Source organism: Balaenoptera musculus, chromosome 14 (genome assembly GCF_009873245.2).
Source record: "Balaenoptera musculus isolate JJ_BM4_2016_0621 chromosome 14, mBalMus1.pri.v3, whole genome shotgun sequence".
Taxonomy (NCBI): domain Eukaryota; kingdom Metazoa; phylum Chordata; class Mammalia; order Artiodactyla; family Balaenopteridae; genus Balaenoptera; species Balaenoptera musculus.
Genome location: NC_045798.1, coordinates 64,455,030 through 64,478,255, shown reverse-complemented (window position 1 = coordinate 64,478,255; position 23,226 = coordinate 64,455,030). Strand labels below are relative to the sequence as shown.

At 50.3% G+C, this 23,226-nt stretch overlaps 1 protein-coding gene across 14 annotated transcripts in view; it reads left to right on the top strand.

Annotated features, from left to right (window-relative positions):
- The window catches only part of ZBTB7C (zinc finger and BTB domain containing 7C), a 373,598-nt gene that overhangs the window by 270,114 nt on the left and 80,258 nt on the right, over positions 1-23,226 (top strand). For 5 of the 14 annotated variants that reach the window (XM_036823651.1, XM_036823646.1, XM_036823654.1 and 2 more), the window contains exon 1: positions 1,223-1,350. The exons of the other annotated variants lie outside the window; for them this stretch is intronic. The gene's annotated coding sequence lies outside the window, so the exon portion shown is untranslated. Of the gene's footprint in view, positions 1-1,222; positions 1,351-23,226 lie in introns of those variants that run through there. 14 annotated transcript variants of the gene reach the window in all.

Here is a 23,226-nt window from a genome sequence, read left to right as displayed (position 1 = left end):
CTGGGATTTCAGGCAGGGGGCACCTGTTGGAAGAGATAAATTTAAGTCTGAACCATCTTCCTGGGGTTCTGCAAACCTCAGCCCCATCCTGGGCCTTCATAGACTGATGGGCCTTTGGGATTTACCTTTGGTTCTGGGATGCTTTAATGTTTGTGGCCTGCCGGTGAAGAGTGACAGAGGCCATGGAGGGCCAGGTCTCTCATTGGTCTCATTTGTTTTGTGCTGAGTCTCCATCACACACCAGGCAGCTGGTCTCCAGGGAGGAAGGACCCTCCCTCCCTGGCTCCTCCCCCCTTTCTGAGAACCGCCAGCCTAGGTACCCAGGAGTTAGTGAAAGTTCCCCCCAGGTGAAGGGCAGTTCTGGGGAAGAGGGCTGACAGCAGCAGGAGCCTCCCAGCTGGCAGTTTCAAAAAGGGCGTGGTATGTGGTTTCAAGGAACAGCTTGGGCAAGGGCGCTCCACCACACCTCTCTGGGATTGGTGGCTGGCCCACCCCAAATGTGGACTGTTGGGTCCCGGGTTGGCATTTCTGAGTCAGTCTTAGAACGGTGACAAAGCCAGGGAGAGCCTGGTGATACTGTGTTTGTCGTTGGGGAGAATAGGGCAGTAGATGCTCCCACCTCAGGCTTCAGGACTCCCTCTGGGCCAAGTTCCCTGGGCAACCCCGTGGAGGGAGCCACGGTTCTGTGCTTACTTCCTGCACTTCCCTCCTTTTCATTTGCCACTTGCATGCTTGCTGTGCAATGTTTTATTTGATAAGTTACACTCACGACCCTTTAAAGAGAAAACATATAATTCTAGTAATTTTATTGGGCTCAGGTTTCAGGCAAATGGAAATAAAATTGCCTCTAAAAATAAAAGACGTGCAGAATTGTAGAAAAAAACAATAACAATGAAAAGCCATCCCTGATTTGAGATAAATGGTAAGGCATTTTGTGAAATATTAGAGAAAAAATAAACAAACGGAGAGATCCAGGAGAAAAGTGGGGGAAAAGCTTCTCCACTACCCTTGCTTTCATTTCTGCTTTACCTTTACGAAGGGGCTTACTTTTCGTATTAGAAAGTGAGGCGTAAAGCGCGACTAGTGAAATTGGTCCTTGTCCCGCGCTGAACAGTACAGGTGGACAAAAAGGGGCTGCCTGCCAAATACTTCTGGTTGGAGGGAGGGGTGGGAGTGCTCTCTCAAAACCACTCCTGGAATGGCTTAACTCGCCCAGCACGAATCAATGACAACCTCCCGCCGGCTGCGGCAGGCTCCCCTGAGCAGCGCTGCCGCGTGAATTCCCAGCCCGGGACCCTGGCGGCGCTCAGGACACGACCCGGGCACGAGCGGCGTCCCCGGGGCGGCCAGGTGGGTCTGCGGCGGCCTCGGCCGGAGCGGGCTGGGATGGGCTCGGGGCTCCGGGCAGGCGGCCGTGGAGGCGGGGGACGGGAGGAGGCGCCTCGGGCGCCCGCCCGCTGCATCCCTCTCCGGGCACTGCGGGGACGCCTGGCCCGGGTGGTGGCTCGGACTGGCCCTCGCCGGGCGTGAGTGGCGGCGTCCGCGAGGAATTTCAAAGCCGCGCCTGGGCTGGAAACGAGCGTGCTGGGGAAAGCGGGGCTAGGGCCCCCGCGGTAATGCAGGGGCGCGCGGCCGCCTACCTCCCAGCGAAGCGCAGGAAAGAATCGGGGACTCGGAATACAGCAACTCTGCTCGCGTTCTCAGCGCCCGCGGCCCTCGCGGCAGGTTTTGGGGTGGCAGAAAGGGGACAGCGGAGAGTGCGAGGGGCACTCTGGAAGGTAGTGGTCGATAGACATTGTTAGTTTCAAGACCCTTCCCCCCCCAAAAAAAAGCTTGGTCCCCCCTATATCAGATGCAAAACTTGGGGCGGGGGGTAGGGAGAAAGCCAAGGCAACTCCTGGCAGAAGTCAGGACAGGGGCAGGAATGAAAGGGGGATTGGCACAAGTCGCTGGGCGAGCCGGAGGGAATCCCGTCGCCGTCCCGGGCTGAATCGCCAGCAGAACCGGGTGGGTGGGGACCCTTCCCTGTGCCCTGACCTGGGCGTGGGTGGGCGGTGGAGCCAAGCCCGGGTCCCGGAGCTCCAGAGGCGGCCGGCTCCGGGTGGGACGGGCCGGCTCCGCGCGCTCCAACCCGCGTCGCCCTCGCGACCGCCGGGTTCCCTGCAGCCGGGTTCCTGCAGCGGCCGCGGGCTGGCCTGGGAGGGACTCTGGAAAGAGCCTGCACACACCCCACACACACCCCGGCTCTGACAGTCGAGCGGGTGCAGTTTTCTTCGTGTCTGTGGTCAGGGCTCCGAGGGTCGTCGGGTTTGGTCGTGCTGGTTTCTGGCTTCTGTTGTCCCGGCTGTGGACGGTGGGCCGGGGACGGCTGCCCTTTTTCTTTTAACCCCTGGTACTGGGTTCTGCACAGGAGGCAGCCTCATTCTCGCGATTCATTGGGCGACGGGTGGCGTACCCCTTCCAATCCCTCCAAATGCAGGAATATGAACAAGTAAAGGAAGTGGTTGAAACAATCAGGCAGTTTTCTCCAGAGTCATAGAAGTTTTTGTGGAAGGGGAGGGAGAGGAAGGGCAAAGGTCCTGCCAGGTTCAAGTTTCAGCTCCACTCCATCACCCAGTTAAATCCTAGGAATTAGAAGGGTTCAGGGACCTCCTCTGGATGGATCTCCAGATCTCTTCTCACAAGTCAAAAGAGACACAAGCTACACACTGGGCCCTTCCCTGAATCAACTTTTCCTTGAGAGACAACTGGGAGATCCATTTTGGGATCTGAGAAGAGGCACTTTGGCAGCCAAAGAGGTCAACAAAGGCTTAAAATAAGAGGAGGCTTTGGGTCAGGACCCTGAGGGAGGAAGACCAAAAGAGCAAAGGCCTGGAGGTCATAGAACTCAAGGCTTATCCTGCAGTGTCAGCTCTGGGAGATAAGCCGAAGAGGGTCCGGGTAGGGAAGAGAGGGATGGGACATTCAGAGACCATCTACCACGTGCCAGGTACTGTGCTTGGCATACTTCATCTCCTCTAACCCACACAACCCATCAGATGTGAATCATTAGCTCTACTTTGCAGATGAGGAAACTGAAGCTCAAAGGGGTTAAGTAAGCTGCCCAGCTACTTAGTGACAGAACCAGGAATCCAAGCTACCCATTATACCACCCATCTTTTAGAATGTTTCATTTTAGTTGAGGAGACAGGACTCCATCACTCTGGTATAATTATTGTACAAAACAGTATGTGTTACATCCAATGTTAACCTTCTTGAACCTGAGTTTCTTTCCATTCAATCAGTCAATCATTTATTCGACAACTGTTACATTGTCTAATGTGTGACTCCAAGCACCATGCTAAGTGTTGGCATACATTAGTAAGTGAAATCTGACCTGGTCCCTGGCCTCTGTCAATGGGAATAGTAATTGTAACAGTACATCCTTCAGTGAGTATTGTGTGAATGAAATGAGACAGTATGTGGGAAGGTGCTACAGAAGCATGGCCATGAAGAAGGAGAGGCAGCAGGGGGGCTGGGAGAAGACAAGGGGTGGGCAGTTGGAATGGTGAGTGTCCCCATGCTACAGTCATGAGGACTGGTCCCCGGAGTGCACACAGGGACCTAGGAAGCTGTTTGAGCCCCTGCTGTTCAGATTATTGGTTTACAGTCGTGGGTTCTAAGATGAGCCTTTAGTTTGGGGCATCGAAGCTGGAGAGGACAAGACCCCGTGCAGCCTCTAGGAGGACTAGTGCCTCTCTGCAGCAGTGCCAGCCAGGCTGAGAGCTGCCCCAAGAGCCTCACTCCCGGCCCCCACCCTCGTTCCTCAGCGGCTGCAATGGCACCTTCCATACTCTCAGGGCTGGAGCTGCAGCTCCAAGCCCCTCATCCTACCACTGGGGAAGCTGGTCCGTGTTCACAGGACTTGGTAGTGAAGCCAGCACTAGAAGCCAGGTCTCTTGACTGTCCATAGCTCTCAGAGCAGCTCACGCCCGCCTGCCAGGGTGTTTCAGGACTCAACTGAAAAGACGGTGCTCCATCCGCTATATCTCCACCAATGCCATTTCCCGATGCTCCTGTCCACCTCTGCTTTAGCTGACCTGACATATCTGTCCTAATAAAACAGTGTCAGATGAATCTTTGACACAGAGCGGCCATAAATATTTCAGGACATTTGGCCTGTTAACTCTCCTTCCATCTTGAATGGTATAATAGGTGTAAGATAACTACCTCTAAAATTAACTCTCACTTTTGTGAGGAAGGTGAACTGATAAATTTTGCCTTGAAGCTAAGCCCATCTGAGGGATGTTCTGGGGGCTTACTTCTTCAGAACTGACACCAACTCTTCTGGGGAGGACGATTTTCCTCTTCCTTTCTTCTTTCTGTCTTATTTTTCCTTTTCTTTTCTTTCTTTTCTTTTTTTTTAAATCTCTCGGGTTTGAGGTCACGAGATCACATTGTGTTCCATTTTGATGTCGTGGTGACAGAATAAAGGCATTTTTCTCCTAATATTGAGATGATCAAGCCTGATCAGAGCAGTGAGCCCCCGCCTGGCTGCCGCATGTTTACAGCGATTGCACAGGTGGATAATTGCATGGGGATGTCTGTTTGCTCAGTGCTTGCTCAGCCGTGCAGCCCTACAGGTTGGGCCAGGGAGAGAGCTGTTCAGTTTATTTTCCTTTGGCTGGGAACTGTGGAGATGAATAGAGGGAGGGGAATCTGGGGTTGAGAGATTGTTGCCAAGAGCAATTTGGAGTCTCCTTCATATTAGTCAGAGATTGTGTTTTTTCCTTTCTGAAGCTGCCTGCCTCCTAGTAACTTCCACCAAGGATTTTTTTCCATCTTTGTGCGCGCTTGTTAGTTTTTGTTTTGGTTTTTAAGTTGCTGGACTTCTCATGACTTAGCAAAAAACAGATAACTTGAGGAATGGGGTGATGAAATGGGCCCTTTGTACTATATATTCTGCATGTCGTTGCTTAATAAATTTGAATACTGATAGACCCCTAGGTACCACGACGGAGTAAGATGAGTAATTCCTTTGAAGGGAGAGTTTATCTTCAGTGGATGACTTTCAAAATTGCAGCATAATATAACTTTCCCTTTGTCCATCTCGAGCCTGTGTTTAGAAAAAGAAGAATGTGTGCTCTCCTGTCTCACTCCCTTTCGTTCCCTTTGGGAGGCCCCCTCCATCGGGGCCTTGCTTGGAAGGGGACCAGCCAGAGTGGGCCTCCTTCCCTTTCCTCGTCACCCCCGCATCTCCTCCACCTGCAGGAGGCCAGCAATCGAGAAGGAAGCTTCCCCCGGGGTAAGAACTCTTCCCCAGTGGTGGCCTGGCTCGGGTCACATGAGGTGCAGAAGGGGAAAAGCTGGCACGACCAAAGCCTGCCCCTCCTGGGCCAGAACCCCGGGGCGGAATGTTCTTCATCTGTCAAGAAGTAAGTTCATCCTCTGAACAAGTTGAGTAGAGCAACACCGAGACACTGAACTGAAAAACACTGCCTAATAATAGAGTACACAGTCAGTGTCGGCTTTTTCAAATTAGATACAAACCAGAAGCAGATGTACACGTGACCTTCCCAAATAATATCAGAGCTGAACTTGGCCTTCAGAAAAATTCTGCCTTGCCTACACACACATATGTGCACACGTACACTCAGGGCTGTTGCTCTTTTGGCTGTGGATTCTGGCTGATGATTTTGTTCTTTCTGGAGCTAACGGGTTGATCCATTGTTTCTTGTGAAGCTACTGGTAAAAGTAAGAGGTGACGGTGACCCTAATTCCTGTTGATACGTGCCTTCTTTTAAGCCCTAGGGAAGTCTAGCAGAGAACGCCTCTATTTAGCAGAACCTAAATAACAGGAACTTTTCTAAGGTTTGTTGTTTTTTTTTTAATACAAGCTTTATTGAGCTGTAAGTCACATACCATGCAAGTCACCCACTTAAAGTGTACAAGTCAGTGGTTTTTAGTATATTTACGAAGTTGTGCTACCCTCACCACCATCAAGTTTAGAATATTTTCATCACACCAAAAAGAACCCCGTAACCATTAGCGCTCACTCCCCATTTCACCCCAACTCCCCAGTTCTAGGTCACCAAAAATCTACTTTCTATCTCTAAATATATTTGCCTGTTCTGGACATTTCATATCAATGGAATCATAGAATATGCGGCCTTTTGCGACTGACTTCTTTCACTTCACATAATGTTTTTAAGGTTCATCCACACTGTAACATGTATCGGTATTTCATTTCTTTTATTGCTGAATAATGTTCCTTGTATGGATATATCACATTTTATTTATCCAATCATCACCTGATGGATAGCTGGGTTGTTTCCATGTTTGGCTCTTGTCAATAATACTATGAACATTCATGCACAAGATGTTGTGTGGCCATAGGTTAGTCTTTCTCTTGGATATATACCTAGGAGTGGAATTGCTGGGTCAGATGGTAACTCTATGTGTTACCTTTTGGGAAACTGCCAGACTGTTTTTCACAGTGGCTGCACCATTTTACATTCCCGTCAGCAGTGTGTAAGGATTCCAGTTTCTCAACATCTTTGACGACATTTATTGATAATATCTGCCTTTTAATTGTAGCCATCCTATTTTCTAAGGGTTTATATGCTCAAGGAAGCAGCACCCAGGAAATATTCTGGAATCAGCTAAGTCACATTTGCTTGCCGTACCTATAGTGAGATCCATTTATTTCACCTTCTTGATCATCCTACCTAGCCTGGTGTTTCCTCTGCATGTCCCAGACCTCTCACCAAGTTTTCTCTATAAGTTTCTATGGGACAGTGCAGGGTCGCAGGGTGTGACACTGTTCTATGGGACGGTGCAGGGGTCGGTGCTCTCATTCTGTTTTCCCGAGGAATGCTCCAGAGAGCCGGCAGTGGGGCCCGCTCCCTCAGCCCCACTTTATCCAGATGCAGCTGCTGATGGAAAGCCAGGCCCTGGGAAGGGAAGAAATTGACCTGAAGGGAAATAAATGTGACATTCATTGGACAAGCTGTTCAATGTTTGGGACTTTGATGGAGACGACTAAGATCCTGACCTTTTTATTGTGTTAAGTGACACTTTTGGGACCACAAATAAAACTGTTGGAGAGCTAACATCATAACCAGGTGGCAGCCGGGCAATACAAGGCCACCTCGTCCCATTCCTGTTCGAGCCCTGAGCTGCTGGCAAGCTCCATTGATTCATCCAAGACTGCTAGGTGTGGCTGGGTGCTCTATTTGACACTGGTATTTCAGCTCCACAATGAAATAATTTCATCCCCTTGTCATACCTATGGGACTGACTGGAGTCACACTCTTAACAGAGGTAGATATGACCCGCATGGTTCAGGGGAGGGGACTCACCTAGTTTGAAAGACTGCCAAAGATTATGAAAAATTATCCTTTCACCCAGAACATGCTAAAATCTCAATCAGTGGCATCAAGTTCAATATAAGCAGACCTCAGTACCGGAAATGAATTCCAATAGCTTCTTGGATATCATTGTCAAGCAGCTGGGATCAGGCCCAGCTACTAATTTATTGTTCACTTTCAAGCTAGTGCTTAATCCAGCAGTTCCTAAACCTGACTCCAGGTGGTCATCACCTATGCAACCTTTTAAAGATTACACGTGCCGGGCCCCACCCAAGAGGTACTGAAGTCGATGCTCAGCAGAGGGGACCAGGCGCCTGAAGGTGGTTGTGATGGAGAGTGAGAACACAGGCTGACCTCTCTGGGCTTCAGTTTCCTTTCTCAAAACGAGGCGTTGGATTAGACTGGCGTCTCCAAAGGGATTCATGGAGCTGATTCAAGCAGAACGGTTCAGGGTGGGTCTGTTTTTGCCTGAAATTTTATTTGTACAAAAGGGAGCTTCTGCTGCTGAAAAAAAATTCAGAGAGCCCTTGAGTGGATGGTTTCTGAAGTTCAGCTATGACAGCTCTGAGTGTCACATTCTAAGCGGACAACTGTCCCAACTTCTTGGAGGAGGATTTAGCAGGAGTCATGCAAATGGAAGTTACTTGATAAGGGAGTCACGCTCTTTGAGGGTCCGAGCTGCCTGGCTGGCCGTGTGCACCACGGTGATGGGGTAGAATATGACTTGGTAGCCCTTTCTTCTCCCACTCCCCTCAGTAGTGTCCCTACCCACCTCCCTTGAAGTCCCCATAGCTTTCCTCCCCTTCTTCTACTGCTGTTTCTAATAGTAGCCCAGAGTGTCGGACAGTCATTCATTCATTCCTCCATTTAGCCATTTAGCCATTTCCCACACACCTCCTATAGGTGACGAATTGACTAACGCTCCATTTCTGTCCTCCAATAATGTGCCACACATTTTAACCAGAGAGGCGGCCTAAGGCTAGCCCCCGGAAGTGCCATCTCAGGGCCCCTGGATTTGGATGGAGGGTTGTGGAGAGGCCTGAATTCATGGCATGTTTGGAGGGCGGCCTCACCTCTAACCCTGTCTGCAAGCTCTGCTCCTCCACCCTCCCCCACTGGGGCTGTGCCCTCAGCAGGCGGCTCAGAAAACGCTTCTGTCATCCCTGGTCTCAGCCAGAGACGTGCCCTCCTCCTCAACACCCACCTGCTCTCGAGAGGCGGGCGGAGGCGGGAAAGGGAGGGCTGGTTTATTTGGAGATCCAGCCCTTGGCTCCCACCCCGTACCCCTGACCGGACAGCTCGCAGGACAGCTGTGCTTGGAGGACTGAAATCATCAGTGTTTATTAAAGCTGCTGGAGGGAGGGGAAGCAGGGCGGGGTGGGGGGCAGTCACGTATCTGCCTCCCAACAAGAAAGAGGCCAGGTGAGGCCCAGAGCCGCTCCCTCCCTCCCTTCCTGGTGAACATACACTCGGTGACATTAGAGCCGCTGCTTGGGGGTGTTTTGAGAGGTTTTTTTTCTAATGAAGGAAGAACCTTGAACGTTCATTTGAATGGGGATTAATGTCTTTGTGGCCTGGACCTGCAGAGAAGGAGAAATTCTAGAAGGGAAGAAGTTTCAGTAAAAGGAAACAGGCTTGATCTGCCTCCTACTGATCTGTGGGGCCTCCTCCGCTGGCAGCTTGGAAGGAAATATGTTTGAGGCAGTTTTCTGGGCATGGCTGTATCTTCTTTTGGATTGTGTGTTGGAGACGGGGTGTGGGGTGTGTGTGTGTGTGTGTGTTTTCGGTGAACATTCCACTCTGAGTATGGACTGCCTAAACTCTGGGGTTCTAACCAGGTTATGAAGACCCCCTGAGTGTATGTTCAACCCTTAGTTTTTCGTCACTCCCTTTTAGCAGTACTTGTGCAGGGCAGCAGAACTTTTTTTCCGGGTCCTTTCATTCTATTCTTTCACTGTTCAAATTCCTCCACCCGCATGGAGCCTGCTGATCCAGGAATCATTCTGTGTTCCAGAATCACCGCACCCACCCAGCCTCTTAGCACCCCTTCAGGACTCCCACTCCATCCTCTCTTTCTGATGATCTGACCCAGTTATTAAGAGAAAGCCAATCCTTTACACTAACTCACACGAAGCTACCGAAGCCTCCGGCAACCACATTGCCCCCTTCATGGGGTGTCTGTCTTTGAAAGAGGAGACTTAAGTTTCTAATGGGGGGACTTCAGGTGTGAGTATAAAGCACAGTAACTCCGGGCAGAGTGTGGAGGCAGTTTCTGTGGGAATGGGGACCTCCTAGCACCACTTTAATCAAGCGGCATCTGTACCTGCTTGTGCGGCCTGGGCACAGACTTGGCCCCAGGGTGGTGGGGGGAGTGAGGTGGGAGGAGGATGAGTGACCAGAATGAGGGCACCTTGGGGAGGACTGTCAGTTGGGGTGCATGGCGGGGAGAACCAGGGGCTTCCGAAAGGACGAGCTGGACTAAACAGACCGCAGGTTAATGTTTGGGCAGGTGGGGATGATTTCCTTCAGACCGGTGGGTTTCTTCAAGGTGACACTGGACCCCAGGAAGGTTGGGGAACAAACGGAGTGAACACAAAGATGGAGAGGAAGGCGTGCTCCAGAGGATGGGACCCTGCGCGGTGGGCCCCTGGCTGGCCTGGTGCACACCCAGCTGCGGGGTCTCTACTGCACTGCCCACTCCTCCCTGCCTTCTCTTGTTGGGCTCCCCGCTGTGGGACGCTTCCCGACACCCTCCCTCCCCGCCCTCCTCCCTTCCTCCCATGGTGCACCCTCTGAGTGAACCTGGCTTCCAGCTCTTGGAAGCCTTTCCAATAACATGGTGGTGAACTCTTTGCAGACCCAGGCAGAGGAGAGGGGCTGAGCGTCAGCCAACCCCGGGCCCACGCTGGGATGAACTGGCCAGACCAAGTGAGCCTCCTCTGGGGGCAGCCAGGAGAGGATGGGTGGGGCCTTCCCCACAGCCAGTGGGGCCATTGCGAGTGACGCCTAGTCAGCAAGGACAGAAGCAGCCCCTGCTGTGTGCCAGGCCCTGTGCTGGCCCCAGAAAGGATGCAGATGCAGCTCTCTGGCCCCTGCCCTCTCAAGACTGTCATCTGTTTACCCAGTTAAGACAGAACTTGAAAATGAAGCAAGAGTCTATAAAAGTGACAGACTCTGCTGATTGGTCCAGAAAGATGGTGCTGTTCAGAGTCAGAGCAGGGGGTGAGGGGCAGAGGGCTCAGGGGAGGCTTCATGGAGAGGCTCTGAGCTGGGACCAGAGGCGAAGCAGCGTGCCACAGCCTCTTAGCTCATAGGCTCTGCAGTCGGGGCCTGGTTCGAGACCTGGTTCTCATTTACAGGCTCTGTGGCATTGGACTAGTTACATAATGTCTCGGTGCTGTGGTTTCGCCATTTATAAAATGAGGATGAAACCTCACAGGGTTGCTGTGAGGACGGAATGAGAGCACCCCTCAGTGCCCGGCCTGTAAGTGCTGGCCTTCACCAGCTGGACAGGACAAACTCTGATGCAGCACAATGGCCTCTTCCAAACAGGCGTCCCCAGGTGACATGGAGCTGGATGGGAGCATCCCTTTGGCCAGGATCTCCTTTGGGGGCTGGGACTGTCTGAAATTTTAGAAATAAACTGAGCAGCATCTTGTGGAAAGTAGTGGACGTGTGAGGCCACAATTGGTTTTAGGTGACTCGATTAAAAAGCCAAGGGTCTCTCTGGGCAGGACCGGGCTCTGAGGCCTGCTCTGATGGGGAGAGAGGGGGCAGCACACGAGGGCTGTCTTCAAGTCCCAGGGTGTCAGGGGGCGGGTAGATTAAAGATACAGTTATTCTGTGTATTTAATAAGACCCATCTATGACAAAATTCTGGCCTGCTCTTAGACTAAGTCAGTTGACTAAGGAAAGTGAAGAATTACCATAGAATGGGTTATTCAAAATCATTATTATTATCAGGGTATCAATTCAGAACGGTAATAATGGAGGTCGGGAGGAATCAGCATGAGAGGTAATAAAGGAAACAGAAAACATCAGTGTGTAAACTTTTTAAACACCATCTTTGAAGAGATCAAATGTTATAAAAGAATGGCCCAGCCACGTTTGTAAAGTTTCCCAGAGTATACACTGCTCCTGCAGTGGCCCTGTGCTGGCACACCCACGGCCCTGCCCTTGGCAGGGCCCTGGTGGGATTGCTTGCCCGAAACACACTAGGGAAAGGGTTCTCCACGTCACGTATTCTTAGAATGCACCACTGGCTACAGCAGCGCGACCACACCATGACAGACAGACATCTGCTGGACGGTGTCTCCCGCGGCTGCCTGGCCAGGGTCAATGCCCTGGATGGCCTGGTCCACTGGGGCCACCTAATGAAGGGCCAAGCAGACAATGTCAGGGCCTCAAAAGGACCTCCTGCTCCAAAAGTTCTTCCTCGCAGATGGAGGAGCCAGAATATGCATCTGCTTACCCCCAAGACCACACTCTTGCCACAGTGCTTGACTGCGTCTCCCAGCCCTTAGGTCATTATGGCCAGCAACCTCCATCTTGCTTCCTCAGCCTGCTGTGATCTGAGTACCAGGATGGAAAAGTCGGGAAACAAGTTGCTTTGAGTGGTGGTGTCCCAGGCACAGAGGGCTGTCCGTACTCATATGACCAAGAGGGCTCCCCAGTAAGGTGGCTGGCGGTCAGTGGCCCAGGGGTGCAAGAACAGATGTCTGGAAGGCAGCCAAGAAAAAACACACCATTCAGGGCTGGGGAACCTTGCTCCTTGGGACACTACCTTGTCCAGAGTCCCATTCAGGAGGGAGGTCCCTTCCACGGCTTCCACAGTGGGAGGCACCTGCTGGGGGAGACTCACTTAGACCTGAGTTCCAGTCTCAGCTTATCCACTTTCCAGTCAGGTCACCATGGACTTCTTGGAATCTCTGAGCCTCAGGTATTCATCTGTACAATGGGAAAGTTATAGCTGCCTCCTGACCTGATGAAATAATTAAAAAGATAAATTATGCACCATGTCTAACACACAGTAGCCATAATTTTGAAAATAGCTTTCAACTCAGCACTTCCGTACAGCAGATTTCTGGGTCCCGACACACCCACCCAACCCCACCAAGAACCTCTCCTTTGTCCAGTGGCCCCTGTGTTCTGCCTGTGATCATGGTATTTTTCCTGCCACCACTGAGGAAAGCTGAGGGCTTCCATCAGTAGCCACCACGCCTGCCTTGACCTGGCCCTAGATTTCCTCCTGGTTGTCCCTAGATTGGCCACTGCTGTTCCTACTGGAGCAGAGGGGCTGGGAAAGAGGGTGACAGCAAGGAGCTTTCTCCCCAACTAATGTTAAAACCCTTCCTGTCCATTTCCCCAGAAGGTGTGTTTGCTTTTCCATCTTCTCACTCACCCTTGCTCCTTGAAGAAGTCAAGCTCCTCCAGGGCTGGCTCAGAGAGCACTTCACAGACACCAAACTAAAACCACCAAGCAGTATCCCGTGAGGATTCCCAGTGTCAGCCAGTGAGGGTGGGTGCCCCGGCCTTCATCCCAAGGTCCCGAGACCCTCCAGCCACCGCCCCCAAACCCCTGCATCACTGTGCCCCAAAGACCCTTGTGGTCCTCACACAGTCAGGACTCCCAGTAGCTGGTCCTGTTGGCCAGGACTGCACGGGTGGGCATGCAGACTCTCTCCCACCCCCTCCCCCTGCAGCCTGTCTGTAGTAATGATTAATGTGATCAGTAAGAAGATAAACAATAAGTTGGTAGCAAAAGCATCTGAAAAAGGTAATTAGCAGCAAAACACCATGGTTTTTCAAGATGGTTGGTTGCATTTTGTTTGGCTCTGGGGACTGTGGTGCAGATTCTATTCCAGCAGGTGCTATTGGCTTCTGATGAGTTATATGCCACCCGGAGTCTCCTACATGTTCACATGAAGGGAACCGTTCCCACCTCCTCCCGTTCCAGTGTCGCCCGAGGGTCTCAGACAGGCAGACAGACTTCAGACTTTGCTTGGCTCTTCACTGGCTTTTCATCAACCCTGCAAAGTTCAGCATTACTAGGGAGAGGTCACCACGCCCCGAAGGAACAGATGCCAATTAAAGGGGCCCAGGTTGCCTGAAGAGTTGGGGAGCCAGTATCCAGCCTGTGATCCCCAGGTCGTAGGGTTAACGTGACAACTAAAATGACTCCTCACAGACAGCTTTGCCTTAATTGGCATTTCTCCTGGCTGGCTGAGCCCTGCAGGAAAGAAACCATCTCACTGTCCCCAGGCTACATCACCTCCTGTCCATCATGGACCCCAGAGCTGAGCATCGTACATAAAATACAACAGAAACGACTCTTCCTAGTAATAAACAAGACTATAATATATATGTGTCTGTGTTTTACAAGTTAATTAATAAAAACTTACATAATAATTCCGAAGAAGAACTGCATGTTAAGGATGCGTCTTGCAGCATTTATTACTATCAATACATCCACTGTTCTTACAGGACTCAGAGGCTAAACTACAGAATTAACCCTGAATTTAGTCTGTGAATTATTTTCGGTATTATAGTCCCTGTTTCTCCAAGGCTGGGGACTCTGGGCAGCTGACTAGGAAGCAGAGTTTAGCGTGAGGATGTTAGTCAGAGGCGCCCTGGGGATCTGCCTCTGCAGGATGCTGAGGGAGGGAGGGGGCAGGTAGGGCAGAGACGAAGCTGGTGATGCAGCCCCTCAGCTTCAGCCATCCCCACGGGGTCATCTGGAGCACACATGGCCACCTCAGGTTTGTCCCATGCCTTTATAGAGCCCCTGGGACCTCAGGAGGTCATGGAATGTGTGTGTCCTTGGACGGGCATGCCTTTGGGTGGCTCTGCAGCCCAGGACATCCTGACGGGGCGGTCCTAGGCTGAGGGCTGACTGCAGACCACACTCCCACCAGCTGGGCCACCAGTCCTTTTTGAGGGGGAACCTGGGTGGCTCACATCTGTGCCCTCTGCAGCCTCTATATGGCTCATCCTTCTCAGTTTGTAAACTCCCTGGAGACAGGGTATCTATATATCCTGTAAGGCTCTCTGACCCTCACAGCCCCTAGCATGGAGCTGAGCACAAGACAGGTGATCGTAAAGCAGTCAGTGATCCATGCTGAGGTACAGATAGGTTTGCTGGAGGCCTCTGTGCCTGGGGACCGATCACCCATGCCACAGCTGCCAGGCAGGACATGTTACAGCTCAGGGTGTCAGCTCCTCTGGACAGAGCCCCAGGGAAAGGCTCCCCCGGGCCATGGATCCACACCCCTTCCTTCTGCAAGGAATCAGGCTCTGGGAGGGAATATTCTAACTTTCCTGGGGGTGGGACTAAGACTGTATGAGTTACATAAGCTGTTACCATCTCATCTGTTCACTCATTCATTCATTTACTGGGCATCTCCAATGAAGCCAGCACGGTGCTGCAGAGCAACAGGATGTGGGCAGTTTTCTCCCTTGTGGGGTGGAAAGTATGTACAGCTGGACAGGAATCCTGGGCTGTGAGACCTCCCCACGCTGGGATCCCCCCACCCAGGAGAATCTTGCTTGTGTTAATTTGGCCTCTGGTCCCCACAAGCCTGAAGTGGCTGGTTCTCTGCCCTCACCTGGGATGCCCTGCCCCGACCCACTCCTTGCACAGTGCTGCGCGTTTCAGATACTTCACCAGAGCAAGTTGTAACGTATGAAGTCAGCCTTCACCACCCTCGGCTGCTCTGAGCCCTCTTGGTAGAATCGGCTGGAAGCATGTGGCTCCGTGGATGTAATAGTACCAGCTGCTCAGACGCCTCTCGTAGAGAGGAACTTGCGCTCGGGCAGGACAGCATATATGGTCCCTGCCCTCTACCCGCCACACGCCCTGCTCCAGCAGCTATGCGCCTATAAATAAAGATACAACAACCACTACATCTTCACAAGAGAGAAAAAATAAAAAACCTACTAACAATCAATGTAGTCCAAAAGAGGAGAATGGTAGTATCAATTGTCGGACGTCCACTCATGGAATATTGTAAACCATGAAAAGGACAAAGGCAGACAGTGCATAGCAACATGGAAGTGGGTTTATGGAGCACCATTAAAAGAAGAAGAAACAGAACAAAAATTGTGGTGCCCACCCAGCTGTGCCTTCCACTGAGCTGTGCTGGCATCACTATTGGTCGTGTAGATCCCGGTTCCCAAGCCAGATTTTTTTTTTTTATGTTTTAACTTTTTATTTTATATTGGAGTATAGCCAATTAACAATGCTGTGATAGTTTCAGGTGCACAGCAAAGTAACTCAGCCATACATATACATGTATCCGTTCTCCCCCAGACTCCCCTCCCATCCAGGCTGCCACATAACATTGAGCAGAGTTCCCAGGGCTACACAGTAGGTCCTTGTTAGTTATCCTTTTTAAATATAGCAGTGTGTACATGTCGATCCCAAACTCGCTGACTATCCCTTCCCTCCACCCTTCCCCCCCCCCCCCCGGTAACCATAATTTCATTGTCTAAGTCTGTGAGTCCGTTTCTGTCTTGTAAATACATTCATTTGTCTCATTTCTTTTTAGTTTCCGCATATAAGCGTTATCATACGCTATTTCTCTGTCTCTGTCTGACTTACTTCACTCAGTACGACAATCTCTTAAGTCCATCCATGTTGCTGCAAGGGGCATTATTTCATTCTTTTTATGGCTGAGTAATATTCCATTGTATACATGTACCACATCTTCTTTATCCATTCCTCTGTCGCCATCAACATTTAGGTTGGTCTAAGCCAGATTTGATGGCTCCAAACTCAGCTTGCCTGACTGCAGGACCCTGCCACCTCCCTGGCAGGACGTGCAGGGAACCTCCCATCACTGCTGAGGGTCACCTAGGACCACGATGTGCACCGGCCCAGGCACAGGGCAGCCCAGGCACAGGGCAGCTCAGCCTCTCTGCCTCTGCATGGTGAGAACACCGCCTCCCTGGGGCCATCAGGGCCCTCCGGACACCAGAGCCACCATGTGCCGGCATAGCCCTCCGTTCCTCTCCGCTTCCCTTTAGCACCAGGGGCCCACGTCATGGGCCTCTCCTCTAAGCCCGAATTTCACGGACTGGACCTGCCTCCCAGGCCAGGTTGGGGCTCACAGCATTGGTCTTGCTGTCTCTCCTGCCTGTCCCCAGACCTGTAGGCCAAGCTCTTTCAATCAACCCAAAGCTTCCATGCGAATGACTGCCCATCAGTTCCACACACAGCGAAGTCCAGAATCCCATTTGTATAAACGGGAACGCATAGAATGCGGCTCAGAGGGAACTAGGAAACGGAATCAGGTGTATTGAAGCGTGAGCATGGGGGGCGGGGGGGTTGTCTAGTGTGTGCATTTTTTCAAATTGCCCTTTAATATACAATATAATACAGTAAATACACATATTTTTAAGCTAACCTTAAAAGGAAAAAAGAAGAGATGGAGCAGTTGTAGAAGGCTATAGAAGGTTCAGGATACACAGCCAGAGCAGCCGGCGTGTGCTGAGACCAGAAGGCTCTGGCGACAGTGGCAGGGTACTGGCTGTGAAAATACAAACGCATGGGTACCTGAGAGTTGCTTATGTAACGATTTTGCCACCAGCTGGGTGGTCCACCTTCTCTTTCTCCCCTAGCCATCTTTCCTGGATCATGGCCCCGGCTGATGGCCTGCATCTCTGTCTCCAAGGGTTGCTCTCTCTTACCTGGAGTGGCAGATGGGAAAGAACAGTGCTCCTGGGCCTGACTCTGTAGGAGATACAGCAGCAGGAATGGGAAGTGGCTGCCCTCCCCGGGAAGAGCCTCAGGACCAGGGGCAGTTCTGGGAGGGCCCTGCCAGCCGAGATTCCTGGCAGAGACTCCTGAGATGCCCACTTATTCTCTCAGAACCTCCCAAAGCCCATCCGACACTGCAGCTGTGCTCCTTCCTTTCTGAGCTGGTGCTCCAGGACTCAAGTGTGAAAACTTACCATGTGCCTTCCCAGCAGCCTCTGCAGGCAAGTCAGGGAGGGCCTGGAACTCAGACTGCGTGTACCTGATGCCAAAAGTCCCCAAGTGAATCCCTGATGGGTTGATGGGAGGGTGGGGCTCAGCACAGATTAAATCTCCTTTGCTTCCGCCTCCCCCTCCTCCCCCGGTGTCCAGTCCCACAGCCTGTCCTGCCAGTCTTGGTTGCAGCACGCCCACCTCCACACCTCCACTGCCACCTCCAGTGGTCCAGTGTCCTCGGCTCCCATCTGAACTCCTGCCTCTCGAGCTCTCCCACACATTCTGTCCCTCAGAATCATCTTTTGAAAACATAAATACGATCTGTCACTCTCGAGTTTCAAACTCTCAGTGGCCCCTCACTGTAATTAGGTTGAATTCCAAACTCCTTACTATGGCCTAAGGCCTTGCTACTCAGAGGCTGGTCCCTGGACCAGCAGCTTGGACCCCACCCAGGAACGTGATGGAAATGCAGCATCTCCTCCCAAACCTACTGAGTCAAAATCTCTGGGCCATGAGCATGTTACCATTTGAGAAACGCTAGCCTGAGAGCCCAGCGAGATCTGTCCTGCCCTGCCCCTTTGACCTCACATAGGACCATCACCCTGCAGACTTAGGAGGCCCTCTCTGAGTCCCCAACTAAAGGAGTGCCCCCAACCCCGGCACTTACAGTTCTATGCCCCTGTTTCATTTTCCTCAGCATGCTCATGCCCACCAATGAGATCATTATTCATGTTTTTGTGATATTGTATATCTTCCCACTAGAGTGTAAGCTTCATGCGGGTAGGACCCGGCCAATCCTGCTCTCCACCATGTCCTCCCAGCCTGTAAGAGTCCTTGGAGTGAAGGACAGACCCAGTCAGATCAACACACATTTGATGGACCTGTGCAAGGTACCCTGAGCTCACCAGGAGTTTACAGACAGGCTGGGAGGATCCCGCCCACCACCTCCCCTACCCCCCATCACATGTGAAAGTTAATTCAAAATGTGGGAGCTAATACTAATGAGAAATGCCTTCATTCCCCAAGTTTATTTGGTTGGAAAATGAGAAGGAAAGGGAGGTGCCTGGTAGTTTCAGGGAAGGAATGCATGGAATGTAGGTCTTCCAAGAATGTGGGGCTGGCAGTGGGAATGCGGACGCTTGCCCGCTGGGCTTGTGGTGTCTGGCTCCTTTCTCTCCTGGTAGAAGCAATCAGTCTTCAAAGATTAAGAAGATCAGGTGCCAGTGTTCTTTATCTTCTCAACCTAGATGAAAATTAGGCAACAGGAGAAAAAAACACCCTTTGGTACAAAGCCATGGTTCTCAAAGTGTGTTCCCTGGGCTAGCAGCATCAGAGTCACCAGGGAACTTGTTAGAAATGCAGGATCTCAGGCCCCCCGCTTCGGACCTCCTGAATCAGACACTCTGGGGGTGGGACCCAGAGATCTGGGTTTTAACAAGCCTCTGAGTGAGGCATCTGGATTTTGAAAAACTGGCAGGATAAAATTAAATCTTTTTTTTTTAAATACATAAAATAACACATTTATTATAGAGAATTTTGGAAATCAGAAAAGTAGGAAGAAGATTAAGGCATCATTAATTCTATCACTCAGAAATAACTCCAATGAATGCTATCAATATTTTGGTGTATCTTCTTGCAACCTTTGTTAAAGCATATGTATTTTTTAAAATTTACCCAAATTGGGTTATTCTGGACATTATGTTGCTCTTATTATTTAGCATTTTAGCTGTGAGCACTTCCTAATCATTCAGAGAAAATCTCATTTTAGCGGCTTCATACTATTTGTTCACATTAGTGTACCCTAAGGGCTATATATCTAGGTAATTTCCAATTTTTCTTATTATAAATAGGACTAGAATGAACATCCTGGTTCCAAAAAGTCTGATTCTTTTTTAGGATAAAATGCTAGAATAGGAATGATTAGGCAAAGACTAAATATTTTAGGTCTCTTGGTGAACATTTTACTATTTTAAAAGTTTAAAAACATATGTATGTACTTGTAAAACATATGTCAAAAAAGTTAATATATTAACCCTATAAAAGAGCTTCTGTAAACCTTAAGAGAAAAACATAACTCTCAGCAGTGTAAAAGGGGAAAAAGGAACCGACAGTTCACAAATGCAGGACCACATGTGGCAAATGGCCAATTCACAAGTGAGGTAATGTTGAACCTCAATTCTAGTGAAAAAACTCAAGATAAACCTCCAAGATACCACCTTTTTTTTTTTTAACACATCAATTTCACAAAGCTTTGTTAAAAAAAAAAAAAAAATTAGAATAGCCGGAGCTGGCAAGCAAAGGTACAGTGAAACAGATTTTTCCACCCATTCCACCCATGTCTTCTGGAAGGAAATATGAATTGGTAGTGCCTTCTTGAGGAGCAGTTTGGTCTGTTTTACTAAAGATTCATTCTACTTGGACAGCTCATTAGATGTCATAAGGGCTCCATCCACAGATAATGTTCGTGGGGTGAAATAAGTGAGATATTTTGTTGTACAGTAAGCGCGGCCTCTGACTCAGGGCAGATGATCAGAGGTCCAGGCGCTGTTCTAAGTGCTTCGTTTCTGTTAACTTGTTGAACCTTCACAACCTTCCAGTGAGGGACTATTTATTATTTCCATTCTATAGATGAAAAAAATGAGACCAGAGAGGTCAAGTAACTTGCCTACTTTCACAGCGGGAAGGTGTCTGAGCTAGGATTGGAACCCATGAATCTCCATCTGACACCTATGCCCTTACCCATCATGGCAGACTGCCTGTCAACACGGCAGAAACTGAGGGACAGGACAGCCCTCTCTTATCTGTAGCTTGGCACTCATTACTCCCTCTCTCTTACCTTTCCTCTCCTGGCCTCGGCTATGGGTTCGGCTCTGTCCTGCCTCTAAGACACTCTTTTCACTTTCGAAGCATCTGCATTTCAGATAACGATGAGGAAAGACTTGTGATTTATAAAGAGCTGGAAACTTGCTTTGTCCGTGAAGAGACTGGTGTGTTCTGATATAGCCTATTTTTCTTAAAAATATTGCAGTTTCTATGGCTATTGGGTCCTTGGAGTGAGGGGAGGCCGCTGGCTAGATCCATAGCTCTAATCCCTCTCCAGGCCAGTTACATCACTGGGCCCTTCGGAAAGGTAAAGATGAAGTCCTTTCCTAAGTCACAGCTTTTTGCTCAGGTGCCCAGAGGTATGCTGAGTGCCATGGGAGACGCAAAAGAATTAGAAGAGTAGAGCTGCTGCCCTTGAAGAATATAAGGCCCTTTGGGGCAATTCAGACCTCCTCTCCCAACATGACTGGGGAAGAACTGGATGGACCAAGTGATGCAGACCCTGTGCTTTCTTTGTTCAGACGTGAGCTTCTGGTAGGGTTAACCAGGAAGGCTTACTGGAGGAGGTGTCACCTGAACGGGGCCTTGAAGGATTTCAACAGCAACAGATGAGGGATGACAGAAGGAAGCGCACAGTCGTGGCAGGTTCAGGTGTCCTCAGAAGTGAGCATTCCCATTTGGCTGGATTAGGGGGGGAGGCAGGATCCACCCAGATATGTAGGAAGGGCCCCTACGGCGGAGGGCTTTGAGGGACAGGCTGAGGGGTGTGGGCCACGTTTTCCTGGTCTTCGTGTCCCTGTTCTCAGCACAGCCTGTGCGTGTGCCTAGGACCAGCTCATTGTTGTTTGTAAGTGAACGAATAGCCAAATCCAGGAGGTGATGGGGGGCACTGAAGGCGTTTGAGACGGGAGTGTCATGGTTAAAGTAAAGTTTTGGTGAGACAGGTGTTGCTTAGCTCTGTGGACATGAAGAGAAGTCCCAGGCAGGGTGGTGACAGACAGATAAGGTGACGCCCCGTGGGAGGGAACTTTGAGGCACCGAGACTAGAAGAAGGTGACCTGCCAGTGCTGGTAGAGGCTGTGGCCCATGGGAAGCCACTGGCAGGTGCGTGTCCATCCTGTTGCATCTGCAAGGATCTCTGGGAGAATGGCCACCCCCCCCCCTTGGGACCCTGCCGTCCCAGCACTCATCCAGGGACTATGGAGCTCTGATGGGTATGGTTTTATACTGAAGACTTGGCCCTGGCTCCCGCCTGGATCTCCGAGTGCTTGCTGGGCCATCTCTGTGAGGCAGCCTCTGTATGTCCAGGGCCTGGGACCTCTGGGTGGGAACGCACAGGGACGCGGGCTGGGAGGAGAAGCAGAAGGGCTATGCGTGTGAGGATCCTCGGCCAAGAGTGGTTGGTTATGTTAGAAGAATTGGTTCCATGTGACAGGCAGGGTGAGTGCCCTGCCTGGGATTGACAGCAGCAGAGGGAGGGGCGGGGTAAAAGCGGACCTAGAGGCACAGAGGCCCACTGGCTCTCTGCCATCCACCCCCAGCACTGTCAGCTTCTCACTGTGTCACAGCAATGCAGGGGCCATGCTTGTCCAGTGTTCCCCCCGCACTGGGCAGTGAGAGGTCCGTGGGCACGTACGGGGCTCACTCTTAAGTATGGGCTAGGACCGAAGGTGGTACACACAGAGGACAGCTGGCAGAGGTGAGGGGACAGAGCAGGGGCCCTCCAAGTCTCTGGCAAGCGGCAGGAAATAGGAGAGACTCTGGCACCGAGGGAGCGGACCATGAGCAGGGAGACTCAGCACCTGGCCAGCTCCAGTGAGCTGGCTTAGAGACTGGAGGGGGCAGTGAGAGAAGGAGCAGACTCAGCAGAGACTGGGGCAGAGATGACTTTGGGCCTGACAACCCCTCTTTTCATGTGCCCTCAGGACTGAAGAGAGAAGGTGGCCTCAAGATCGTGTCTGGAAACATTTGGTGTGGATAGAAGGGAGGCTTTCTGAAAGCCACAGCTGTTACCTTCTGGGAAAAGGCTACTGAGAAATCTTGAAATTTTCATTTATTCATTGAACAAACGTGTAGAGCAGGCACTATTTGCCAGAGTCCAAAGATAAACTAGCCTCCATTGCTGCCCTCAAGGAGCTTGCTGTCTAGTGGGAGAGGCAGCAAGAGCTGTGCTGACGCCGGACTTCTGAGCTTGACTACACCTTGAGCGCAGTGGGGGACTCCCTCCCGCCAGGAGCTAGGACACGAGGGTCTATGCTGCTGTCCTATTAGGGTGCAGGATAGTGGACTCTTTTCTTTACAGGTTTCTTTTTATTTAATGTAGCATTTGATACATGCAGAAAAATATCTGTCATATGTATGTAGGTTGTGAAGAGGAATAAAATAAACTCCTGTGAACCCATCTCTCAGTTTCAGAAATAGAATGTGACCCAAAGTATTAAAGCTCCTTGGTGTCCCTCCTCCACGGCGTCCCCTTCTTTTCTCCCAGAAGTAATCATTTTTTTTTTTTTTTTTTTTATTCACACACACACACACTGTATTTTATTTTTACAAGACATAAATAGACTGACACCAAGCATTGTACATGGATGACCACAACAAAAGCAACAATGATTGCAATTACCAAACATGAAACACACTCATACTATGTCATAATATTGACATTCAGTCCAGTATCCCAGAAGTAATCATTATCCTGAATTGTGGGTTCATCATTCCCTTGCTTTTCTGACGGTCTTACTACTTATATAGGACTCCACAAATTTTTGCAGTTCCTCAAAAAGTTAAAGGTAGAATTACCATATGACCCAGCAGTTCTGCTCCTTGGTATATACTCAAAAGAATTGAAAACAGGGACTCAAACAGATACTTGTGCATGAATGTTGATAGCATTATTTCCAATAGCCAAAAGGGGGAAACAACCCAAGTGTCCATTAACAGATGAACTGGTAATATATACATTTCATATATATATTGCAGCCATAAAAAGAATGAAGTTCTAATACATGCTTAACATGGATGAACCTTGAAGATGTTACACTAAGTGAAATAAACCAGTCATACAACGATAAATATTGTATGAAT